Source organism: Etheostoma spectabile, unplaced genomic scaffold (assembly GCF_008692095.1).
Source record: "Etheostoma spectabile isolate EspeVRDwgs_2016 unplaced genomic scaffold, UIUC_Espe_1.0 scaffold00018596, whole genome shotgun sequence".
In the NCBI taxonomy this organism is placed as follows: domain Eukaryota; kingdom Metazoa; phylum Chordata; class Actinopteri; order Perciformes; family Percidae; genus Etheostoma; species Etheostoma spectabile.
In genome coordinates this window covers 62249-87500 of record NW_022604341.1, presented here as the reverse complement: position 1 = coordinate 87500, position 25252 = coordinate 62249, and the positions used below count along the sequence as shown (strand labels likewise).

The 25252-nt window shown below is 41.4% G+C and overlaps 6 non-coding genes across 6 annotated transcripts; 2 read left to right on the top strand and 4 right to left on the bottom strand.

Annotated features, from left to right (window-relative positions):
- Nucleotides 1-5834: 5834 nt before the first annotated feature.
- Nucleotides 5835-5906, top strand: trnaw-cca (transfer RNA tryptophan (anticodon CCA)). The gene has a single exon. It is a non-coding gene; the product is annotated as a tRNA-Trp (tRNA).
- Nucleotides 5907-8528: 2622 nt separating this feature from the next.
- On the bottom strand, nucleotides 8529-8600 carry trnaq-cug (transfer RNA glutamine (anticodon CUG)). The gene has a single exon. It is a non-coding gene; the product is annotated as a tRNA-Gln (tRNA).
- Nucleotides 8601-14069: 5469 nt separating this feature from the next.
- Nucleotides 14070-14142, bottom strand: trnak-cuu (transfer RNA lysine (anticodon CUU)). Its single transcript has one exon. It is a non-coding gene; the product is annotated as a tRNA-Lys (tRNA).
- A 6214-nt stretch (nucleotides 14143-20356) lies between these two features.
- Nucleotides 20357-20439, bottom strand: trnal-cag (transfer RNA leucine (anticodon CAG)). The gene has a single exon. It is a non-coding gene; the product is annotated as a tRNA-Leu (tRNA).
- Nucleotides 20440-22548: 2109 nt separating this feature from the next.
- On the bottom strand, nucleotides 22549-22627 carry trnas-uga (transfer RNA serine (anticodon UGA)). The gene has a single exon. It is a non-coding gene; the product is annotated as a tRNA-Ser (tRNA).
- Nucleotides 22628-22983: 356 nt separating this feature from the next.
- trnaq-cug (transfer RNA glutamine (anticodon CUG)) lies at nucleotides 22984-23055 on the top strand. Its single transcript has one exon. It is a non-coding gene; the product is annotated as a tRNA-Gln (tRNA).
- Nucleotides 23056-25252: the final 2197 nt, after the last annotated feature.

The window sequence follows — 25252 nt, the reverse complement described above, 5'->3', positions numbered from 1 at the left end:
TTCGTCACACACCCTCCCTCTTAAAACCGTTACTCATCAGAGTCAGCAATGACATTCTTCTTTCCATGTCTGTACCGGACCTGAAAACGATACGGCTTGTAATGGGAAAATTACATTTAACCAATGATATTCATATTAATTATTCATAATAAGATCTCCAATGCCTCTCAGAGTATATGACTTCTGTATCTGCCATCTGTGTGTTTCTCCTTGATGGGAGACAACTGGGTTTGTTATGACTCCACACCATTTCCTTGAAGAACAGATGACGTGGAGCCTGACAGAAACAGTTGTCTAAAGCGGTGTTTATCCTAGCAGGTCCCAGGTCGAGACCGTAGCCCATCCTAGAGACAAGATGTCCTTTTTCAGCTGAGATAGAATGACCGGTCAAGAAACTTGACACACAAGGGGCAGGTTCAGAAATACGTAAGAGCTCCAACTGTCTGCCTAAGGTTCACTAATTGTGTTTGAGATTAAACTGTTTTCCAAACAAGGTTTATTTTCCTCTGGGGGCACTGGATATAAGGAAGTGTATTACTGATTGTATTCACCCGAACTGTTGTCACTCTGTAACTTGCATTGTGAGAGATGTTCTTGTCATTTTTCCAGGCCTGATTTCAACATCTTTGATGCTGCTGGAATAAAAATTAATAAATAAATTATTTGATATTAGTTGACTATATCGGGATATGTAACTGAAGGAAGAATCACCGGGTCGTCATGGATCTAAGAAGAGGGAGCCAACTCGTGAGGATCTGCACCGCCAATAAACTGTAATTTTTCGAAATATCATCCTTCCCTAAATGCCTTTGCATCTTGGATGCTTTTCTGTTGTTTAGACATGGCTACATTCACATAAAGTATCCAAAGTGCACAATACTGCACTGTAATCCGTTCAGGTGTTTACACCGAGTTCCTCCAACATGGCCGGGCATCTGGGTTGACACCCAGCGGTGCTGTGGCTTAGTTGGTTAAAGTGCCTGTCTAGTAAACAGGTGATCCTGGGTTCAATTCCCAACAGCACGTTGTTGTTGCAGAGATTACCTCTGTTTGCATCATTGCTACCCATTAAACCCTGGTTGCAAATGAAAAAGGCATGTTACGTTAACACAGACTAAAGATGATAAATTAAATTTAAGTTTAAGCCACAATATACACAAAGTTCATTCATCAGCCATTTCTGTTCATTTGGCCTAAGTATGTTGTTTGTACACTGTGTACACTGTACACTGCAGCCTCTGCTACCTCTTGAGTAAGCCAGAGATCAAGGTTGTCTGATCTGGCCTCTTTTGGCAGGTGATTAACTATGCTGGAAACATTACTGGCCCAGTGGCGCAGCTCCAACCCTCCGGAGGCTCGGAGGACCTGTAGCTTGCTCATTAGCTGTGTGGCATTCCTTGATGTTGGCAGGCTCAGGAGGCAGTTATCCACGGCTCTCGTCAAAGTTTTTAATGACATCCACCTTAACACAGATAGTGGCAAAATTTCAATCTTAGTATTACTTGATCTCAGTGCGGCATTTGACACGGTAGACCATGACATATTACTAAACCGATTGGAAAACTGGGTAGGACTTTCTGGCTCAGTACTAAACTGGTTTGAATCCTACTTACAGAATAGGGATTACTTTGTGACAATAGGTAATTATACATCTGAGCATACAAATATGACGTGTGGAGTTCCCCAAGGCTCTATTCTGGAGCCTCTTCTGTTTAACATCTACATGCTCCCACTGGCCCAGATTATGGAGAACAACAAAATAAGTTACCATAGTTATGCGGACGACACACAAATTTACATAACCTTATCACCAGGGAACTATAGTCCAATACAAAAACTGACTAAGTGCATCGAACAAATTAACGGCTGGATGTGCCAGAACTTTCTGAAATTAAATGAAGGAAAAACTGAGGTGGTTGTTTTTGGAGCAAAAGAGGAACAATTGAAAGTCTGCTCTCAGCTTCAAACAACAATGTTAAAAACAACAGACAAAGCCAGAAATCTGGGTGTAGTCATGGACTCAGACCTGAACTTTAACAGCCACATTAAGACAATAACAAAATCAGCCTACTATCACCTTAAGAATATATAAAGCGTTAAAGGACTTATGTGTCAACAGGACTTGGAAAAACTGGTCCATGCTTTCATCTTCCGTAGACTTGGCTACTGTGACGGTGTCTTTACAGGTCTCCCTAAAAAATCAATCAGACAGCTACAGCTGATTCAGAACGCTGCTACTCGGGTCCTCACTAAGACCAAGAGACTGGATCACATCACTCCAGTTCTGAAGTCTTTACACTGGCTTCCTGTGCCTCAAAGAATTGATTTCAAAGTACTCTTGCTAGTTTATAAATCACCTAACGGTTTAGGTCCAAAATACATTTCTGATCTGCTACTACACTATGACCCCCCCAGACCTCTCAAGTCATCTGGGACAGGTCTACTTTCTGTCCCCAGAGTCAGAACTAAACAGGGTGAAGCAGCTTTCAGTTTCTATGCTCCTCATATCTGGAATAAACTCCCAGAAACCTGCAGATCCGCTGCTACTCTGTTCTTTTAAATCAAGGCTGAAGACCTTTCTTTTTGATGCTGCCTTTCTTTAAATGACTGCTCATTTCTTTAAATTTCTTATGCTGCACTGTAACTTTTATTCTTGTGTTTTATGTGTCTATTTTTTAACTGTCTATTCATGTGTTTTATCAGTTTTTAATGCTCATGATTTTTAACTGTTTTTACTTGTGTTTTATCTGTTTAACTGATTTTGTGTAAAACACTTAGAATTGCCCTGTTGCTGAAATTTGCTATACAAATAAAGCTGCCTTGCCTTGCCTTCCAACAAGACAATGATCCCAAACATACAGCAAAATCTACAAAGGAATGGTTCCCAAATAAACGTATCCAGGTGTTAGAATGGCCAAGTCAAAGTCCAGACCTGAATCCAATCGAGAATCTGTGGAAAGAACTGAAAACTGCTGTTCACAAACGCTCTCCATCCAACCTCACTGAGCTCGAGCTGTTTTTCAAGGAAGAATGGGCAAGAATTTCAGTCTCTCGATGTGCAAAACTGATAGAGACATACCCCAAGCGACTTGCAGCTGGAATCGCAGCAAAAGGTGGCTCTACAAAGTATTAACGCAAGGGGGCTGAATAATTTTTTCAGTTTTTTATTTGCTAAAAAAGTTTAAAATATCCAATAGATTTCGTTCCACTTCACAATTGTGTCCCACTTGTTGGTGATTCTTCACAAAAAATAAAAATTGTATATCTTTATTTTTGAAGCCTGAAATGTGTCAAAAGGTTGAAAAGTTCAAGGGGGCCGAATACTTTCGCAAGGCACTGTATGTTTAAAAAACAAAAAAGATAAATTGTATCTGTGACTGTAAGTATTGTTGTGCATATTTACAATAAAAATATTACAAAAAAAAAGTTATGTAATGTAAGTAATGTAGTCAGTAAAATTAAATTAATTATACCTGGGATCCTGTGTGCATTCCATGCCTCTGTGACTTTTGTGATGCCAATCCTAGCCAGCTGGTATGTCTTTGGTTTGACACATAATATTTTGATGTTTTGTCCTCTATGTTGACTTCCTCTTGGTCCCCCAGCTCTACCAAAGCTGTCTTCAAAGGGTAGTTGACTCTGGGATTCACCTCCCACCACATTCTCTCAATCACATGAATCTGTGCAGGTTTTTAAGGATAGTGTAAGTCTGCCAGCCTTCATTAGAAATGCAATTGCAAGAAACCTGGATTAATTTTTAACAAAACATTCATTTCACCCTTGTAGGAGTCTGACGGTAAGGCTGCCTTTTAGTATTGTGTCTGTATTCTGCCAGCTTTTCCTGTATGAATAATGCCAGATAACTCTTTCCCACAGTCAACTCTGACCTGATCCCATAGTCCATAGGAAAGTACAGCAGGTCTGAGGACAAATCACAGACAAACCTAAAATATTACCTAAACATAACATAAACAGCATTGGTCTAAGCCATAAATCCCTAAAGTGCCAATTAAAAGTCCAAAGCATTTCATTTTTTATCTAGTTACACACACACACACACACACACACACACACACACACACACACACACACACACACACACACACACACACACACAAGGCAAGGCAAGGCCAGGCAGCTTTATTTGTAGAGCACATTTCAACAACAGGGCAATTCAAAGTGCTTTACATAAAATCTGTTAAACAGATAAAACACAAGTACAAACAGTTAAAAATCATAAGCATTAAAAACTGATAAAACACATGAATAGACAGTTAAAAACAAAATAGAAACATTAGGACACATAAAACACAAGAATAAAAGTTACAGTGCAGCATAAGAAATTTAAAGAAATGAGCAGTCATGTAAAGAAAGGCAGCATCAAAAAGGAAGGTCTTCAGCCGTGATTTAAAAGAACTGAGAGTAGCAGCGGATCTGCAGGTTTCTGGGAGTTTATTCCAGATATGAGGAGCATAGAAACTGAAAGCTGCTTCACCCTGTTTAGTTCTGACTCTGGGGACAGAAAGTAGACCTGTCCCAGATGACCTGAGAGGTCTCACACACACACACACACACACACACACACAAGGTGGGTGTGACACTATGGGCTTTTTTTCAGACTTGTTTTTAGCTTTGCTGAAGCGCATTCATGATCCCTAATACCTTTCTAAACCACTTACCCTGGTCCCTGACCCCTGCCCCCAGAGCTGGTATCTGTTCCTCAGCGGAGCAGGTCGGGCCCTCTGCTCTGGCTGACTGGAGGTCGGCGGATTCAGAGGAGGAGGCCTCAAAGACCAACTGCTTTTGCAGCATCTGGTCCTAGTCTTCTGGAATCGAGTCCTCCAAAGACCAACTGCTTTAGCAGCATCTGGTCCTAGTCTTCTGGCAGAGAGGCCTCCAAAGACAAACTGCTTTCGCAGCGCCTAGTCTCTGCAGAAGCCGCTGGCCTCCAGCTACCCGGAGCAGGACCCTGAACTTAAAGACTCAACACGGCTTGTACTTATAAGGTCCTCTATGGACGTTTTGTGACCTCACTCATGACGTCATCATGAACTATCAGCTGATTGGCCAGTAGTTCTTTAGATGTGTTATAGAATGCTGTGATGTCATACACCGTAGACAATTCCAGTCTATAAGACTTATCTCATTTTATTTTTATTTATTTTTGAGGGATGAAAACAAAATATATTGTAATACATTATGAGAATATACACATCACACTATAAATGTGTAAATTATTTTAACGTGGATAGAGCAGACATATTTTCACATGTAAATCGGTGACTAGGAGTTTATTAAACCAAAACTAGAGTTGTGATGGTTGGAAAAGTGAAAAGACGACCCAAAACGGCTTTTCATAGTTTTATTTTGGTTCTGTCAACTTTTAATGAAGTGCGTTTTACGATGCTAAAATTACTGTAAATTTACATGGAGTCTGGTGGGTTTAGCGATCGCAATTACGTGGATGTTTTTAAAATGCTTAATGCTTAAAATCCTTTCCATAAAGTTGTCAGACACTTGGAATATTAATCTGAGCCTGTCTCCATTAGTGCTTGAATAGATCCTTAGTGTGTGTGTGTGTATTTCAGGCCTGTGTGGGATTACTGAAAAAGTGTACACAGAGTGTAAATTGTAATTTCCCCACTGGGGATCAATAAATATTATAGATTAAATTATATTAATCAAAAAGAAAGATTATGTGTATGTGTATATTACTCAAAAAGAACGTAGAGGCATATAACGTATAGGCATGTATGCATATGTGTATATGCCTTAAAAAGAACAGATATGCATTAATCAAAACGAAAGTTGATGTGTACATGCATTAATCAGCAGACCTCGTGGCGCAATGGTAGCGCGTCTGACTCCAGATCAGAAGGTTGCGTGTTCAAATCACGTCGGGGTCAAATGTCCTTACTGCAGTTTGTGTGTGTATTTCGGCCCTGTGAGTGATTAGTAACTGAGTGTAAATTGTAATTTCCCCACTGAGGATCATTAAGTTATTTTAATCCAGTGGTTCTCAACCGGTGGGGCGTGCCCCCCTCTCTCCTGGGGGGGCGCGAGTAGACTACAGGATGGGAGGTGAAAAAAACTGCTCAACCACGGGAGCTGCCGTGAGCCCCTCTCCCGTCCAAAAGCACTCACAGTTAGCAGTAGCCTCGCGCAGCAGGCACAGCCTGCAGTCAGAGCAGAGAGAAGACACACACCCCTCCGCGTCCAGGCTAGGGTGACCACCCGTCCCGCTAACGCGTGCGCGCACAGCGTTTGAAGCCCAATTCATACGTCCCGCAAATTGAGACCGTGTCACGCATAATCAATGCTTGCTCAAAAAAAAAGTTGGTCGCTCTATCTTGGAGCCCGAGGCAGCCAAACGAACAACTCGTTCGGGATGAACTGCGCCTGTAAAGTAGACGAGAGCCGGCGGCAGCAGCCGGTAGAGGGGGGGGACAAAAAGCGGAGGTAAAGTCGGACAGTTTCCAGCCAATTTCAGAAGAGGAGGTGACAAAAACACTGTGGTGCGATTCCGATTTAATAAAATATAATCAGACCCACATATCAGCTGGAACAGTCTCTAGTTTTAATTGTAGCTCTCAGAATGTTCTACATGAGATCTGATGCTGATTTTAATTAACAACAGACTGGAGATGATCTGTGATCTGAACGGATTTAGTCTCTCTGACTTCTAAACGTCACTATCAGCCAGAATGTACAGAATATGACTGTAAATCAGCCAAATAGTCAAAATCCCTCTGATTCGTTGTCATGACAGCGCACGCACGTGCATACCAGACACTGGGAAGGGACTTTTAGGAATGGGCTTTCCAATTCAAAAAATGGAGAAAGAGCCCGAGTCTGAGCAGTCAGGCCCCCCCACCATCAGTTAAAAAGAGAAGGTGGGTACAAGGAAGACTGGGAAGACTCTTTTGTTTAAACTGTTCCTGTGGTGTTGAGAAACTACAATTCCTGTTAGTCCTATAATTTTATATTATGTATTTAAAGTGAATAAATTGTAAGGAAATATAAAATTAAATAGCTAAAGTAAATCGTAAGTGGAAGTGCATCTGTCAATTATATTATAATTGTATGAATGTTCAAAATATTAATCTTTATTTAGAAAATACACATTGGTTGGCCTATTCATGAGCTTACATCAGCAGTTACACATGTTCAGGGGCATAGGGCATTATTAATATACCATGTAAGGTGGTATGTGCTAGAAATGGGTAAACCAGTATTACCCATTAGGCACCGCTGCGCCAGGCAGTGTCCCACATTGTCCCTCAGAAACATACCACTTGTCCCCCCTTGGGCTTATTAGCAGGTGGTCACCCTATTCTTAAGTAAGTTTTATCTTGAAGCTTTTGAGTGTTCTTTAGGTTTTTATCTGCTTTAACTATTACCGGACAGCGGGGGCACGGAGCAGAGCAGAGCGGCCGTTAGGGAGGAATCCACCTCCGTGTTCAGTTCCATTTTGAACTGGCGGCAAAAATCTTAACGTTGGAACTTTATGACAAATAGAAATGTTGACAGGTTGATTTCTGTTAATAACAAACACAACTATAGTCAATGGAAAAAAACAAAATATGACAAGCCATCTTGGTTCATCTTTCCACTGTTCCTACAATCACCACTGGTTGGAAACTAAAGGATCCAAACTCAAAGGATGTTCCTCTTTAACTAAAAGGTCTATCTCTGTAGGGATCCATCCCATAATGTTGTCACACACTTAGAATAATAATCTGAGTCTGTCAGCAGCAACAACACAACCTTTAGTGGATGCTGACTTTACCTTTAAATTAGGAGTTTAAACAGAGACACAACAGGAAGAATAAATCCATCAAATCAAGTCCCCAATAATCAGCATGTGGCCTTGTTTTATTTCAGGTAGTCAGCATGGAGCTGTTCCACATTCCCAGACATTTAAAACAAGTCAATCATTGGCGTTATCCTACAAGTCAGATGAATAAATCAGCTGTTTGCTATTTGAGCTGCTCTGTTTCCTGCTGCTCCGTCATTCTTTAGTGTCCTCTGGAAACAGGTTGCTGTCCTTTATGTTTCTTTGGATGACATCATCAGTGTCTTTGCTTTAGTCTGAAGAAACTCCAACAGATTTAAAACCACATGCAGTCACAGAAAAATACAACCAGGGAATAGAAAATGAAAATGAAATGAAATGAAAAGTCCCCAAAGTAGGAAAATATAATGTTAATCTACCAAACAACAATAACTGGAGAGCATCCAATTAAACATGGGCGACTTCCAGTATGTCAATAATGAAGACAGGGATGTTTGGACATATTACAGATTAATTTTATTTTTATTTAACCTTTATTTAACCAGGAACAATCCCACTGAGCTACAGTAACTCTTCTTCCAGGGAGTCCTGGCAAGACAGGTGGCAATAAGTTTCATAATACATAAAAGTCAGGACAATGGTTCCATACTACACCACGAATCTCTATGGATACTACAACACAAACAAGACATTACAGTTAACTTAAGCTAATGCAGACATCCAACTTAAAAACAGGTTCCACTGAGATTTGAACTCAGATCACTGGATTCAGAGTCCAGAGTGCTAACCATTACACCATGGAACCTTTAAAAGTGTTGCAAGGGTTTGCTAGACAGTTTCTTTCATAATATCCACATGTGTGCTATTAAAGGCACACAACAATCACAATGAAGATGAAAAAAAAAACAATTATTGGCCAACTTAAGTCATTTAGTTAGCTAATTTTTCAGAGGATGTTAAGAACAGGTTTTGAAGGACTGGCCACAGACAGTGAATACAGCAGTAGATATGTCTACTGTGTACAAACACATGGTAACTTCACATGTGTTGACAATAAAGATGCTCACAAAATGCTGTACTTACCATTGAGTTTTTTGCGCACATTCATTTCCGCTTAAATACAAAGAATTGCTAAGTTCTTTATTCCCAATATCATGTCTCAGACATTAGTTCCAGATGAAAACACTAATTGTCAGAAGTGGGATTTGAACCCACGCCTCCAATGGAGACTGAGACCCGAAGGCAGCGCCTTGGACTGCCCGGCCATCCTGACTGATCCAACAGCTGATCAGTAGGACCTGTCTCCACTATACGGCCCAGTTTAATCTCCGTAAATTTTACGGAAATCCTGCAAACAGCTATGTTGACTGTTTATTTGTGTGGATTTTAAAATCTATCTGTCAACCCCATCTTGCCCGTACTGGATGGAATGATGTCAATTTGCGCTTTTTATCTGTTATACATAACAACCTGGATGCAACAAAGAACCCTTTTCTCCTGTTTTGTACACAACCCAAAGTTTTACAAAACAAAAGATAACTTTCACCAAATCCCTCAGTTAAATCACAGTCAGTAACTTTACATGTGTTGACAACACATGCACTGTGTCCAAACCTTTCTGTGTAAAAAAATATCAAACTCAGACATTAGTTCCAGATGAAAACACTAGTTGTCAGAAGTGGGATTTGAACCCACGCCTCCAGTGGAGACTGCAACCTGAACGCAGCGCCTTGGACCGCTCGGCCATCCTGACTGATCCAACAAATGTTCAGTAGGACCTGTCTCAAAAATTATAATATAGTGAATGAAACATGTCATGATATAGTAGGTTCTCAGTCATCCATGTCATAGTTAACAAGGGAAGGTTTCTCAACTGTCAGCCCAAATATATGGAGACATGGAGACATGGAAGAAAGTCACCAGTGTGGCAATGTGCTTGACATTGGCAATAAATTGCACGGGATGTGAAGGGAATGTGCAATACAGACCAAATCCTATGGTGGGAATCAAGATCCACCAATGTTTCTGTCCACAATGTCCACCTGAATCCAGAAATGTCCCTGCCAGATGGGAAATAGACTGACAATTGGGTCAACATTGTGCAATTATCTTCAAAATGTCCAACTGAATCCACAAATAAACCTGCCAGATGGGAAATAAACTGATAACTGTCTTCATGGTCTAAATGTGTCATATATTGCCGTACAATTCCCACAATGAGTCCAGATGTGTCCGTTTTGGTTCTTGATCCATGCTATTACCCCAAAAGTGCACAACTGGGCCAAGGGACATTGGACTTGGTAAAAGGTCCTCCGCAGAAGTTTTGTCTCTCATCCAAGAGACTTCTTTAGTTTTTTACACAGAAAGGGTTGGACACAGTGCCCACTCCCCCACCCATATCTGACAATTGAAAGCTGTGGGGAAAGGGGGGTTCCAAAGCTAATAGACCATTCAACAACCAATTCTGATGCACTATACTGGCCCATTCAGGATGAGCACTGTAAACTCTGACTGCAGCAACACAAATTAAAATTTCAGTGATCCCTAATTTTTATGGTGATTACGAGACTGAATGCAAAGTGTGTATCCCCCATGTAACTCAAAGCCTATCACTTCCAGTCAATACTGTCAAATTTGGAGCTCCTTCCAATTACATTAACAACCGGGATATTCAAGTTATCCTGGATGAATTTAGCTTGGACTCGGTTGCACGAAACCAGATTGAATTAAGCCCAGCCAAGTAACCATGGAGATTTATTCTTTGCGGCTAGCCTGGTCCAGAGCAGGCTAACAACCAGGCTAAGATTAATCCTGGAGTCTCATGTGTCAAATCAGCTGCAGCTCTGATCCGAAATAAACGTGTTTAACAGTTATTGCGTTGTCTTCTGCATGTGCTCTGCTTTATTTTTATTAACATGCATTAGCCTACTTGTCACTTTTGTTTTCGCGAGTTTGATTTAAACCCTACAGCTGTTTAGATGTTAGGAATGGTTGCACTGGCACCCTGATGCGGAGTGGGACTTTTCCCGGTGGGACGGTACTATGTCGAGGCTGCCTGGCGTGCGGCCGCTGCCGGTGGCCGCCGCTGCCCGCTGCCCGGTGGCTGCTGCCCGCTGCCCGGTGGCTGCTGCCCGCTGCCCGGTGGCCTGCTGCCCGGTGCCTGGTGCTCCGGTGGCCGTGGGCTATTGCCTGCCAGCAGACTGCGATATTCCAAGAAGATATTAATGGCAGACTGGTCAGAGACCAATACATTCATGATTTCATTTTGTTGCTTGTCCTTCTCTAATAAAGGACAGTTTGTGTTACTCCGTAATATGTAGGCCTAATGTTTTATTATAGCTTACATTGGTTTCATAACCTTCTCAATTAGTCTCACATCCCTGGACCAATGACGTGGCCTATATACGTACTGTATATAGTGTAGTTTACATTCATCACACCGGGAACACCCCAATGCTTCTTAATCTTTTTATTTTAATGCTGTGACTTGTCAGAAGAAGAAAAAAAAACATACACATTGTTTTACATATATGCACACAGCATATATTGAAGTCACTTACTTCTTTTTCTAGTTTTTGGCCCATTCTGATTGTTCGGTATGAACATTAATTGTATAAAGATATTTAGTATTAGACACAGCTTATAGAGATTTGTGCATATGGTTGTAAAACATGTTCTCACGTTGTGTATAAGGGTTTGAAATTAAGCCTAGAGTCCCTAGGGTCCATTTCCCAAGGAACATTAATTCCCTCTGCTCACTTTTAAGGCAAAGGCTAAATAATAATCCATTTTATTTATATAGTGCTTTACATGGTAAGCTATTAAAACACAGTGTAGCCTACAACTTTGTAAAAATGTGGAGTGACTATAGGCTAAGAAGATATTTTTACAACCATACACATTCAATCGGGTCCACTATGTTGGGCTTTTTCTCTCCGTTTGAGCCGTATTTCCCTTTTTGCATATTATATATTCTTCCCCTCCTCGTTACTTTCCATTAGAAGCTGCTGCTCATTGGGTGAAACATATGGCGCATGCGTCTTCTCAATTCTTCATCGGTAAATCTGTGATCGATCCCATGGTCTATTTGAGAAAGCCGTGAACGTGCACTCATCCCAGCTATCTACACCTGGATTGACATAGCTTCACCTGTTCATCCTGGCTCGGCAAACGTGCAACCGATTAAGCCGCGATGAGCAGATCACACTAAGTCAAGCTGCGCTTTTTCACTTATCCTGTATATCTTTATTCTGCTTTTGTGCAACAGGCCCCTGCATTGGCCGGGAATTTTGTCCTGTCTCCCGCGTGGCAGGTGAGAATTCTACAACTGAACCTCCAACATTTGACATGCTTTGAATTGCACCTCTGAAAAAAATCAGTCTGCATGGCCACATTATGTTTTCACAAGTGTCAGCAAAAAGGTAATTTTATCCATCTTCCATCAAACACGGATCACAGACTCTTGGGCGCCTAGTGCACCAACAATCAAAATGGAGCTAACATGCATGAATGAAATCTAGAAGTTAATATCACCAGAAATGAGCTGTTTGCCTTCACACAAACATTCCCCTTTTGTGAAGGGGCTAATTCCGAATAGTAGTAAAGGAAAGCTGCATTAGCCGGGAATCGGACCCAGGTCTCCCACGTGGCAGGCAAGAATTCTACCACTGAACCACCAATGCTTGACGCGGTATACATTCCCCCACTGAAAAAAGTCAGTCTGCATGGCCACAGTACGGTTTCACAATTGTCAGCATAAAGGTAATTTAATCCATCTTCCATCAAACACGGATGACAGTCTCTTGTGCTGCCTATTGCACCGACAACCAAAACGGAGCTAACATGCATGACTGAAATCTAGAAGTTAACATCACCAGAAATTTGCTGTTTGCCTTCACACAAACATTCCCCTTAAGTGCAAGGGCTAATTCAGAATAGTACTAAAGGAAACCTGCATTGGCCGGGAATCAGACCCAGGTCTCCCGCGTGGCAGGCGAGAATTCTACCACTGAATCACCAATGCTTGACGCACATTAAACTGCACCGCTGAAAAAAATCAGTCTGCATGGCAACATTATGTTTTCACAAGTGTCAGCAAAAAGGTAATTTTAGCCGTCTTCAAGCAACCCCGGATCCCAGTCTCTTGGGGTGCCTAGTGCACCAACAAACAAAATGGAGCTAACATGCATGACTGAAATCTAGTCGACCAGAAATAAGTTGTTTGCCTTCACACAAACATGCCCCTTTTGTGCAGGGGTTAATTCCAAATAGTAGTGAAGGAAAAGTTCATTGGCTGGGAATCGGACCCAGGTCACCCACGCGGCAGACAAGAATTCTACCACTGAACCACCAATGCTTGATTGGGTCAAAATTGCACCAGTGAAAACAATCAGTCCGCATGGCCACATTATGTTTTCACAAATGTCAGCAAAAAAAGCTAATTACGAAAAGATGTAAAGGAAAACTGCATTGGCCAAGAACCGGACCCGGTCTCAAGACTACGGGGTTGAGAGAGCACAAGACTCCAGGAAAGGGAAGAAGTTGAGTTAGTAACATGCATTAATGGGATGAGATTGCATGCAGATGGAGAGAAGGAGGAGAGAGGTGCTTAGTGCTCAAATCAAAATCAAAAGAAGCAGAAACAGATAGTGGCAATAAAGTCAGATATTTTAATAAGTGGAAGAAACAATATGATTATATTATTAGAGTCTACTTGAAGCTTTTTATATTTGTCTCTCTCACTCACACACACAGTGTACTACCACGTTGTTCTGCATCCATCTCCTCCCAGCCCTTGACATTTAGCAGCCCCACAACACACACAGACACACACATACACGCCACAAGGTCTACTTACTAATGCATATACACATCAACTTTCTTTTTGATTAACTTTATTTTGGATTAATGCATATACACATCAACTTTATTTTGGATTAATGCATATACACATCAACTTTATTTTGAATTAATGAAAATACACATCATCTTTCTTTTAAGCTGCAGTTCTAGAATGTTAAGCTGCACTTCTAGAACAATAGGTTGAAGTTTTAGAATTTGAACATGCATTATCACCAGACTATAGTTTGATCTGAGGAACAGGAGGTCAGCACAGGCCATGATCGTAGAATGCAGGCACATTTTAGTCTGGTAAATTACAGGGATTTTTACACTGGGATGGAACTGCTAATCTTGCGATTGACAGACGATCTTCCCCAATACAGCCACCTGATACGGTACAGAACTCAGGCATTCCCACTCTCTAAAACACCACCGCCCAACGTGGGGCTCGAACCCACGACCCTGAAAATAAGAGTCTCATGCTCTACCGACTGAGCTAGCCAGGCGCTTCTTAACCCTTTTGTTGTCCTTCGGGTCCTAGGGACCCGTGCAGTTTTACCCATAGTGTTGTCCTCCGAGTCCCCGGGACCCGTGGCGTTGTACTTTGGGTTCCAGGGAGCCGTAGCATTGTCCTTTGTGTCCCAAGGACCCTTGACGTGGTCCTTTGGGTCCCCGGGACCCATGACATTGTCCTTTGGGTCCATAGGACCCGTGGCATTGGCCTTGCGGATCCCAAGGACCCGTGGCATTGTCCTTCAGGACACGGGGACCCTTGACATTGTCCTTCGGGTCCCAGGGACCCGTGGTACACTCAATCGGTCGTATTAGTTCTGCTACCCTCCCATCGTCCTGCCTTTGAGTCCCTGAGATTCTGGCCAGTGGCTTGTAGTTGTAGTAAAAACAGGAAAGGCAAAGGCGAGTGGAAAGGGAGGTTAAAAAAAGAAAACTAAAAGCTTGACATTAGCCTACTAATTATTTTTATTACACACACACACACACACACACACACACACACACACACAATATACACTTTAGACACATTTGTCTTCTTGTTGTCGTCATACGACGACGACGACAAAGATGATGGCCAAGGCCAAGTGGATGTTTAAGTTCAAGACGAAGAAGGACAAGAAGAAGAAGAAGTAGAAGAAGAAGAAGAAGAAGAAGAAGAGGGTGGACATGCAAGGGACGAAGAAGAAGAAGAAGAAGAAGACGAAGACGAAGACAAAGAAGTACAAGTAGGAGAAGACGATGAAGAAGAAGAAGAAAAAGAAGAAGTAGAGGGTAGTGAAGAAGAGGGGCAAGAGGAGGATGAGGAAACATTTGTGTCAAAAGATGGCAAAGTAAAATTGTCCTCAAAAACGTGTCATCCCAGTGTCCCTAGACCTCATTGCCACGCCACCGAAAAAGACAAACCCGACCAAGAAGAGGACACGACAGACGCGGCTGCCGCGCTGCTACTACAGCGCCCGGGACCCACTGAGTACGCCGCGGAACACGTCCACGACATAGTGTCTGCGTTTGGCCTGTTTGTCACGCGGCAAATCAAAGACATGGTTGTGGCCGCCACGAACCTCGAGGGTCAAAGGAGATGTGCCACTGCCGGCAAGTAGAAAGCGATGGACGTCACGGACCTGCAAGCCTACCTCGGGCTGCTGCTCCTCGCGGGCGTTTACCGGTCCCGCAACGAGGAGAGCCTGTGGCACGAGGAGAGAGGCAGGGCCATTTTCCGCGCCACAATGCCAATCAAGCAGTTTCACGCGTACTCTAGACTGTTGCGATTCGAAGACCGCAAGTCGAGAGCTGCCCGCCAAGCCTCGGACAAACTGGCGGCCGTACGAGAGGTGTGGGACGAGTGGACGCGGCAGCTGCCTCACCTCTACAACCCGGGCGCCGACGTGTCGGTGGACGAGCAGCTGGTGCCCTTTCGAGGTGTTGTAGTTGTTGCTTTGTTGTTGTTTTCGTTGGTTTTTTTGGACCATTGCCGTACAATTGTCTTTGTGTGTGTGTGTGTGTTTGTATGTGTGTTGTGTGTGTGTATGTGTGTGTGTATGTGTGTGTTACATTTTTTCTTACATCTCTTTCCATCATGTTCCATCTTCTTGTTTGGACACGCCACTTTACACAAAGTGTACAACTCATCCAGCTCATCCAGAACTTGGCCAATTTAGCTCGATTTGGCCTTAATTGTTTCTGGACATCTGTTCTTTTTAAACAGTTAAAAAGCCGGCCGGTTAGCTCAGACTGTATTGAATTCAGATCGCTGGATTCAGAGTCCAGAGTGCTAACCATTACACCATGGAACCTTTAAAAGTGTTGCAAGGGTTTGCTAGGCAGTTTCTGTCATAATATCCACATGTGTGATAGGCACATAACAATCACAACAATTATTGGCCAACTTAAGTCATTTAGTTAGCTAAGGGTTCAGAGGATGTGGGAAAAAGCAAGTCAAGAACAGGTTTTGAAGGACTTGCCACAGACAGTGAATACAGCAGTAGATATGTCTACTGTGTACAAACACATGGTGAATTTATATCTGTTGAAAATGCTCACAAAACACTTTACTTGAAATTGCATTTCTTGCGCACATTTATTTCCCCTTAAAAAACAAAGAACTGCTAAGTACTTTATTCCCAGTATCACATCTCTCACATTAGTTCCAGATGAAGAGAGGGGTTGTCAGAAGTGGGATTTGAACCCACGCTTTCAGTGGAGACTGCAACCTGAACGCAGCGCCTTGGACCGCTCGGCCATCCTGACTGATTCATCGGACTTTCAGTAGGACCTGTCTCAAAAATTATATATATATTATAATATATATATATATATATAAAATATATTATATTAAACATGTCATGATATAGTAGTTTCTCCGTCATCCATGTCATAGTTAACAAGGGAAGGTTTCTCAACTGTCAGCCCAAATATATGGAGACATGGAGACATGGAAGAAAGTCACCAGGGTGGCAATGTGCTCGACAATGGCAATACATTGCACGGGATGTGAAGGGAATGTGCAATGCAGGCCAAATCCTATGGTGGGAATCAAGATCCACCAATGTTTCTGTCCACAATGTCCACCTGAATCCAGAAATGTCCCTGCCAGATGGGAAATAAACTGATAACTGTCTTCATGGTCTAAACGTGTCAAATTTTGACATAAAATGCCCAGATTGAGTCCAGATGTGTCCATTTTGGTTCCTGATCCATGCTATTACCCTAAAAGTGCTAGGTTGAGGGCAACTGGACTTGGTAAAAGGTCCTCCACAGATGTTTTGTCTGTCATCCAAGAGACTTCTTAAGTGTTTTTTTTACACAGAAATGGTTGGACACAGAGCCCACTCCCCCTCCCATATCTGACAATCCAAAGCTAATAAGTCATTCAACAAGCAATTCTGATGCACTATACTGGCCCATTCAGGATGAGCACTGTGTACTCTGACTGCAGCAACACAAGTTCAAATTTCAGTGATCCCTAATTTGTGTGGTGATTACAAGACTGAATGCAAAGTGTGTATCCCCCATGTAACTCAAAGCCTATCACTTCCAGTCAATACTGTCAAATTTCGAGCTCCTTCCTATTACATTAACAACCAGGTGACCAACATACTGTTTACAGTCTAAATGGCCAACCCTCTGAACCCGAGAGACTCGCCTACAAGCAAAAACAGCACCTCTGATTCATAGCTTAATCATTTAATAACCATAAAAGATAGAAACTTACCAAAAGTTGCAGCTAAAAGCTAACGAGTTAGCTGTTACGGAGGTCTCTTCCGGGTCTTTCTAACCTCTACAGGTGATTTTCTATCCAGCTTGGAACTTCCAGCCTTTTTCGGGGTCGTTGAGCATTAAATCCAAACCACTTTATGTCCATAATTCATCGCGTTTTTGCTTATTTATGCCACTAGCTCCCGGCTCCGTTCTGCCCTCTGTTTACGGAAGAAAAGGAAGTAATATGCCCATGTATGGGAGACAACGTCACACAAAGAGTATGGAGTCCTAAATAGGTCAATCTTCCCAGTCACACTATGGTCACACTAGTCAAGTATGCGATCAAAGATGGTATAGCCGAACAAGATAGATACATACCGTTTTATAGAGGAAAATGGCCCCACTGGTTTGAGATTTGGGATGTATTTGGGCCTTATTTGAATAAATGTAAATAGTATGTGCTTTGTATGAGTTATAATGTTTATTATGTTTATTTTCGCATTTAGGAGAACTGTTTTAGACACACAAATGTTTGTGTAGCGTTGCTGTGGGTGTAATATCAATACATATGTCATTATTATAAGTAAATGTCATGAGGGCAAAAGCGTCTGGACTTTCTTTGAAAAAGTGTATGTATTTCATCATCTGTATAAGTTATGATGATTATTTCTTCACAGTGTGACTCCCAAGACATATGAGATGTGTTTTAGAGAGGACATGACTTTAAAGGAGCAAGAGGAACTCATTGAACTGAAACAAGATCGTGGTTTAAAGCTAAACTTTGCTGATCTTCCTTTGGACAGTTTTTGGTTATCTGTTGCCAAGGAGTTCCCCATTCTGGCCAACTAAGCTATTTTGACATTGCTCCCGTTTTCAACCACATATCTATGTGAGCTGAGCTTCTCAAGCTTGACTGCGATAAAAACGAAAAACAGAGAGAGACTGAGAGGTGTTGAGGAAGAGCTTTGTGTGTGTCTTTCTACCATTCTTACCAGGATATCCATTTTGTGTTCATCGAAACAGGCCCAGGTTTCACACTAAGTGAGTATAAATACATTTAGAAACTATATTATTAACTATATGTATTGTATGTATTGTGTTAGAGTGTCATTTTGGTTGGTGGTGTGCCCCAGAATTTTGTAAGTGTAAAAAATGTGCCGTGGCTCAAAAAAGGTTGAAAATCACTGGTCTAGAGGGAAGCACTTTAAATTTGGCATACTGAATTGTAAAATAATTAACGATGCACGTGGAGCTGCCCGTTGCCCAAACTGTCAACGGACCTGAAGAGACATGGCTGGCAGATTTTACCGCCAGAAGTTGTTGCAAAAACTGAATGATCTGTGAAACCTCGTTGGGTTCCTGGTATCAAAACGTTGTTATAATACTTGACAAGATAAAGCCATACAAAAGTGTAGCAAGATTTGCACTATTGAATGGCAGAAAAACAGCAAGGACAAAATATTGGCCCTGTGACAATGGGGGAATAGGTGAGGCCTTGGATTTGGAAAGCGGCACACCAAGTGAGAATTACCGCGAGGGTTGGGACTGGGAAGTAGTAATTTACTGGGAACTGCTAAGTAGCAGCTGTTATGTCCTTTTAATGAAAAAGAAAGTTGATGTGTTTATGCATTTATTAAAAAGAAAGTTGATGTCATAATGAATTGTGATGATGAATCAAATAGAAAGTTGATGTGTATATACAGTAATATAAAAGAAAGTAGATGTGTATATGCATTAATCTAAGTTTTGAATCTCATCCAAGAGACTTCTTTAGTTGTTTTTTTTTACACAGAAAGGGTTGGACACAGAGTCCACTCCCCCACCCATATCTGACAATTGAAAGCTGTGGGGAAAGGGGGGTTCCAAGGCTAATAGACCATTCAACAAGCAATTTTGATGAACTATACTGACCCATTCAGGATGAGCACCGTATACTCTGACTGCAGCAACACAAGTTCAAATTTCAGTGATCCCTAATTTTTGTGGTGATTACGAGACTGAATGCAAAGTGTGTATCCCCCATGTTACTCAAAGCTTATCACTTCCAGTCAATACTGTCAAATTTGGAGCTCCTTCCGATTACATTAACAACCAGGTGACTCCTCAACATGCCCCCACCAACATACTGTTTACAGTCTAAATGACCAAGGAGAATAACCCTGTTAGCTTACTTTAAACTAGATGTGAAAAGTTGAAAGGTTGATCTTTTTCACCTATACTGTGGCATAAAAACAGGTTCTATTGAGATTTGAACTTAAATCGCTTGATTTACAGTGCAGAGTGCTAACCATTACACCATGGAACCTTTCAAAGTGTTGCAAGGGTTTGCTAGGCAGTTTCTTTCATAATATCCACATGTGTGATATTAAAGGCACACAACAATCACAACAATTATTGGCCAATTAAGTCAGTTAGTTAGCTAAGCGTTCAGAGGATGTGGGAAAAAGCAAGTCAAGAACGGACTTTCATAATACATAAAAGACAGGAAAATGGTTCCATACTACAACACAAACAAGACATTACACTTAACTTAAGCTAATGGAGACATAAAACTTAAAAACAGGTTCCACTGCTATTTGAACTCAGATCGCTGGATTCAGAGTCCAGAGTGCTAACCATTACACCAAGGAACCTTTAGAAGTGCTGCAAGGGTTTGCTAGACAGTTTCTTTCATGGTATCCACATGTGTGATATTGAAGGCACACAACAATCACAACAAAGATGAAAAAGCAACAATTATTGGCCAACTTAAGTCATTTAGTTAGCTAAGTATCCAGAGGATGTGGAAAAAAGCAAGTCAAGAACAGGTTTTGAAGGACTTGCCACAGACAGTGAAGACAGCAGTAGATATGTCTACTGTGTACAAACACATGGTAACTTTACATCTGTTGACAATAAAGATGCCCACAAAACCCTGTAGTGGCCATTGAGCTTCTTGCGCACATTCATGTCCTCTTAAATACATAGAACTGCTTTATTCCCAATATCATGTCTCAGAAAAACAGTAGATGTCAGAAGTGGGATTTGAACCCACGCCTGCAGTGGAGACTGCGACCTGAACGCAGCGCCTTGGACCGCTCGGCCATCCTGACTGATCCAACAGAGTTCCAGTAGGACCTGTCTCAAAAATTATAATGTAGTAAATTAAACATGTCATGATATAGTAGGTTCTCAGTCATCCATGTCATAGTTAACAAGGGAAGGTTTCTCAACTGTCAGCCCAAATATATGGGCGTTCATGGAGACATGGAAGAAAGTCACCAGGGTGGCAATCTGTTATAGTACCACTGTATGCATGTGTACCTGCATGCATTTCAAAATGTAGGCCAAGAAAAAAAAGAAACAGAGCCATACTGACACAAAAAAAAGAATTTTACAGCAGAAAGCACCATTTTAAGGACAGACCTACAATGAAAGTGTAATTGCACTGCTTTGAAAATAGTAAGAACCTTCTTCATCACAAACCTGATGGTGCAGTACTTGATCCACATGGATCCACTTGTTGTCCCTCTGGCTGTTCCTCCCTCTGTCCCATTTATGTTTTCTTCCTCCTCACTCTCTTCTTCCTCCTCCTCACCCTCTTCTTCATCTTCCTCACCCTCTGGAATATCCCTCTCTGTGTCAGAGCCCTCCTTTTCATCACACGCCCTCTCTCCAAACTCCCCAAACTCCTCTGGCTCTCCCTCTTCCTGCTCTTCAGTCCCTTGATTTGTTTCTCTCACTGCTGTTTTTCTCACTTTTTGTTTAATAGGGCGCTATATCACTTCCTCCTCCATGATAAATATTAGAAGAAGATAAAACGTAGGAGTATGCATTACATTTCCCTCCCTACTCAACACGGACATAAAGCCTGTCGATTACTTTACACAAACATAGTTATTTGTTATCGCAATGCAACAGCAAAGACGGATGAAGTTACGTGTTAACATCCAGAGATGCCAAAAGTACTCACTTCCCCTACTCAAGTAGAAGTAGAGAGAATTGTGTTAATAAATACTCTGGTAAAAGTATAAGTACTGATTTAACTTCTTAGCTCAAGTAAAAAAGTAACAAAGTAAAGGCTTAGCAATATACTTAAAATATAAAAGTAAAAGTAGCCTTATCAATGACAAAGCTACCTGGACCAGACAGATGTTACTAGAGAGCACACTGAGAAACTACAGTAGACATGGAGAAAAGACTCTTTATTCTTTATTCTTTATATGCCATTGCCTACATTTTAAATGGCCGTCTGCCAATAGGCCTAAAACATATATAAACATATAGCCTATTTATTGTGACAGAGACTGGGACTCCAGGTTAATAAGATTCTCACGCAAGTATCAAGATATGAATTCAGTTGTGATTTTGTGAGAATTCCGTGAATATTGCCATTCAATTAGATTCATGTTGGTATTGATGATGCAAAAATAATAACTAACTCCAGTGAAATTATTTAAAATTTATTGAGGACTAGATTAGGACTGGATTTAAAGCTGATTCTGGTTTCCAATTTGGCCCCAGGTGTGTCTGTTAAAACACAGATGGAGACAACTTCTCTCTGTTGATGCTTTATTACAATCAATCATCAGTATAAACATGGGGGGGGGGGGGGGTTAGCTCTGCTATGGCTGTGTGTGTGGTAAGAAAATAAATAAATAACAAGGAATCATATATGCTAGTAAATAATAACAATGAACCCACTATTAATTACATTATCATAATGAGCAAGGACGTTCAACAATCGCCATTATGTCGAATCATCAGCCAGGTGTAACCTAGGTAACAGGAGAAGAACACAGACAAGCTAACTTTTAAATGTACCAGATTTATAGACCAATACAACAACAGGCTTAAATGAACTGACATCATCAGTTATATGACTTACAGTTCTCAAAGACGCACACAATCTCAGCTGGTTATCCTCCAAACAGCTAGTCTCTTTTTCTTTTTCTTTTTTTTTTCACTTTTGTCTCCGTGTGCCGTGCGCGCCTGCTCGCGGCGTGAGGCGGGTGTCCGCGCTATTCTCCGACATGGACTCACAATTACACCTGATAGACAACCTTTAGTACAAAACTAAAGTAACAAGCCAATTTTGTAAAAATGTAAGGAGTAGAAAGTAGAGATGCATCCGTGGCTTCCAGTAACTATTTGATATTATATTGTCCATGAAGGCACATCTGCCATAATGAGATGTGTGACCACAATTAAAGAGCACCTCTCGTTGTTGGCAGGATTCGAACCTGCGAGGGGAGACCCCAATGGATTTCAAGTCCATCGCCTTAACCACTCGGAAACAACCTGAAAAGCAGTGCAATACTGATTTGCACTAATATTTACACTGACTCACAAAAAAAACACGAGTAAAATAAAAAACACTGCATAAACTTTGTTACCGTGTGTTTATTTAAATATGGGTACATTTAAGTGTATACTTTACTGCAAATTAAACTGAGATGTCCGGGTTTCAATCTCCACCTCTGAAAAGTGCTGCTTCTTAGCCGGATTACGTCTGGCCATGTCGTAAATAGTAGGGGCGAGGCCTCAAAACCGAGAATATATTGGGGCGTGATATTTTAATTGTTGTGATTGTTGTGTGCCTTTAATATCACACATGTGAAAATAATGAAAGAAACTGCCTAGCAAACTCTTATAAGGGTTCCATGGTGTAACGGTTAGCACTCTGGACTCTGAATCCAGTGATCTGAGTTCAAATCTCGGTGGAACCTGGTTTTAAGCCACAGCACAGGTGAAAAAGATCAACCTTTCAACTTTCCACATCTAGTTTAAAGTAAGCTTATGTTGGTGGGGGCATGTTGAGGAGTCACCTGGTTGTTAATCTAATCAGAAGGAGCTCCAAACTTGACAGTATTGACTGGAAGTGATAGGCTTTGAGTTGCATGGGGGATACACACTTTGTATTCAGTCTCATAATCACCATAAAAATAAGCTATCATTGAAATTTAAACTTGTGTTGCTGCAGTCAGAGTTTAAAGTGCTCATCCTGAATGGGCCAGTATAGTGCATCAGAATTGCTTGTTGAATGGTCTATTAGCTTTGGAACCCCCCTTTCCCCACAGCTTTCAATTGTCAGATATGGGTGGGGGAGTGGGCACTGTGTCCAACCCTTTCTGTGTAAAAAACAACTAAAGAAGTCTCTTGGATGAGAGACAAAACTTCTGCAGAGGACCTTTTACCAAGTCCAGTTGCCCTTGGCCTAGTTGTGCACTTTTGGGATAAAGCATGGATCAGGAACCAAAACGGACACATCTGGACTCAATGTGGACATTATACGGCAATATTTGACACGTTTAGACCATGAAGACAGTTATCAGTTTGGTGCTTTCTGCTGTAAAATTCTTTTTTTTGTGTCAGTATGGCTCTGTTTCTTTTTTTTCTTGGCCTACATTTTGAAATGCATGCAGGTACACATGCATACAGTGGTACTATAACAGATTGCCACCCTGGTGACTTTCTTCCATGTCTCCATGAACGCCCATATATTTGGGCTGACAGTTGAGAAACCTTCCCTTGTTAACTATGACATGGATGACTGAAAACCTACTAGATCATGACATGTTTAATTTACATTATTATAATTTTTGAGACAGGTCCTACTGGATTTCTGTTGTATCAGTCAGGATGGCCGAGCGGTCCAAGGCGCTGCGTTCAGGTCGCAGTCTCCAATGGAGGCGTGGTCTCAAATCCCACTTCTGACAGCTAATGTTTTAATCTGGAACAAATGTCTGAGACATGATATTGGGAATAAAGAATTTAGCAATTCTTTGTATTTAAGAGGACATGAAAATGAGCAAGGAACTTAATGGCAAGTACAGAGATTTGTGAGCATCTTCTTTGTCAACACATGTAAAGTTACCATGTGTTTGTACACAGTAGACATATCTACTGCTGTGTTCACTGTCTGTGGCAAGTCCTTTAAAACCTGTTCTTGACTTGCTTTTTCCCTCATCAACTGAATGAACGTTCCAGGCTCATTCCAGGTCTAAAATCTCTTTTCTGGGTGGGATACTCGTCAATTGATCTGCAAGTTCATGTGATAGTGTTTGCAAAATCTGAAGAAATTCCCTCCAGGGGGTCCTGTGTTATCACTTTCACAAGAATGGGATGTGCAAGTATACATATTATCTCCCTTCGATAGCTCAGTTGGTAGAGCAGAGGACTGTAGATGCATAAAGCTGAAATACTTAGATCGCTGGTTCAAATCTGGCTTGAAGGATCACTCTTTTCCAGATTTTCCCTTCGGGGATCAAAATAGAATTTTGGATGTAGAGATGGACGGATGACCCAAAAGCATAATATTTCTTGGCGAGACGTAACAAGAATTAAAAAAAAGAGGTGGGGGAGACACAGTTTACAGTAGGTAAATCACTGGCTAGCTATGCATGAGTACCTCATATCTTTTACCAGGTTCAGGTGGTTAATAGTTATGGTCAAATGAAGCTTCATTAAGCTTTCTGAACAATGTTCTTCATTTTCTGAACGCATTCACTCAGTAGTGTTTTATTATTGGTTGTGCATCTGTGATTGCCCTAGAGGTGCTCTCAGTCCAGCACCTCTCCCGCTCATCTTTGTTAGTTTTACACTGTCCAGCATAAATCGCTGACACCATACCTCACACTCATCCATGCATACACATTCACCACTGACTAAACTGACTACCACCATCATTGATTTATCATTTCTTTTGTTGTGGTCATATTCTCACATTTCCTTCAACCTTTGCACACAGTCTTTTGTCCTGGCCTTTTCATGGGGTCATGACAAAGCATCTAGGGTCGATCTTAACCTTTGTGTGAGTACATAGGTTTCCAGAAACATTGTTTTTATTGAGATTAAAGACCAAATTGTTAGTATTTCAGAAATTTTCCTAACCATTGTTGATGCTTTCATAGCTTTGTTGGCACA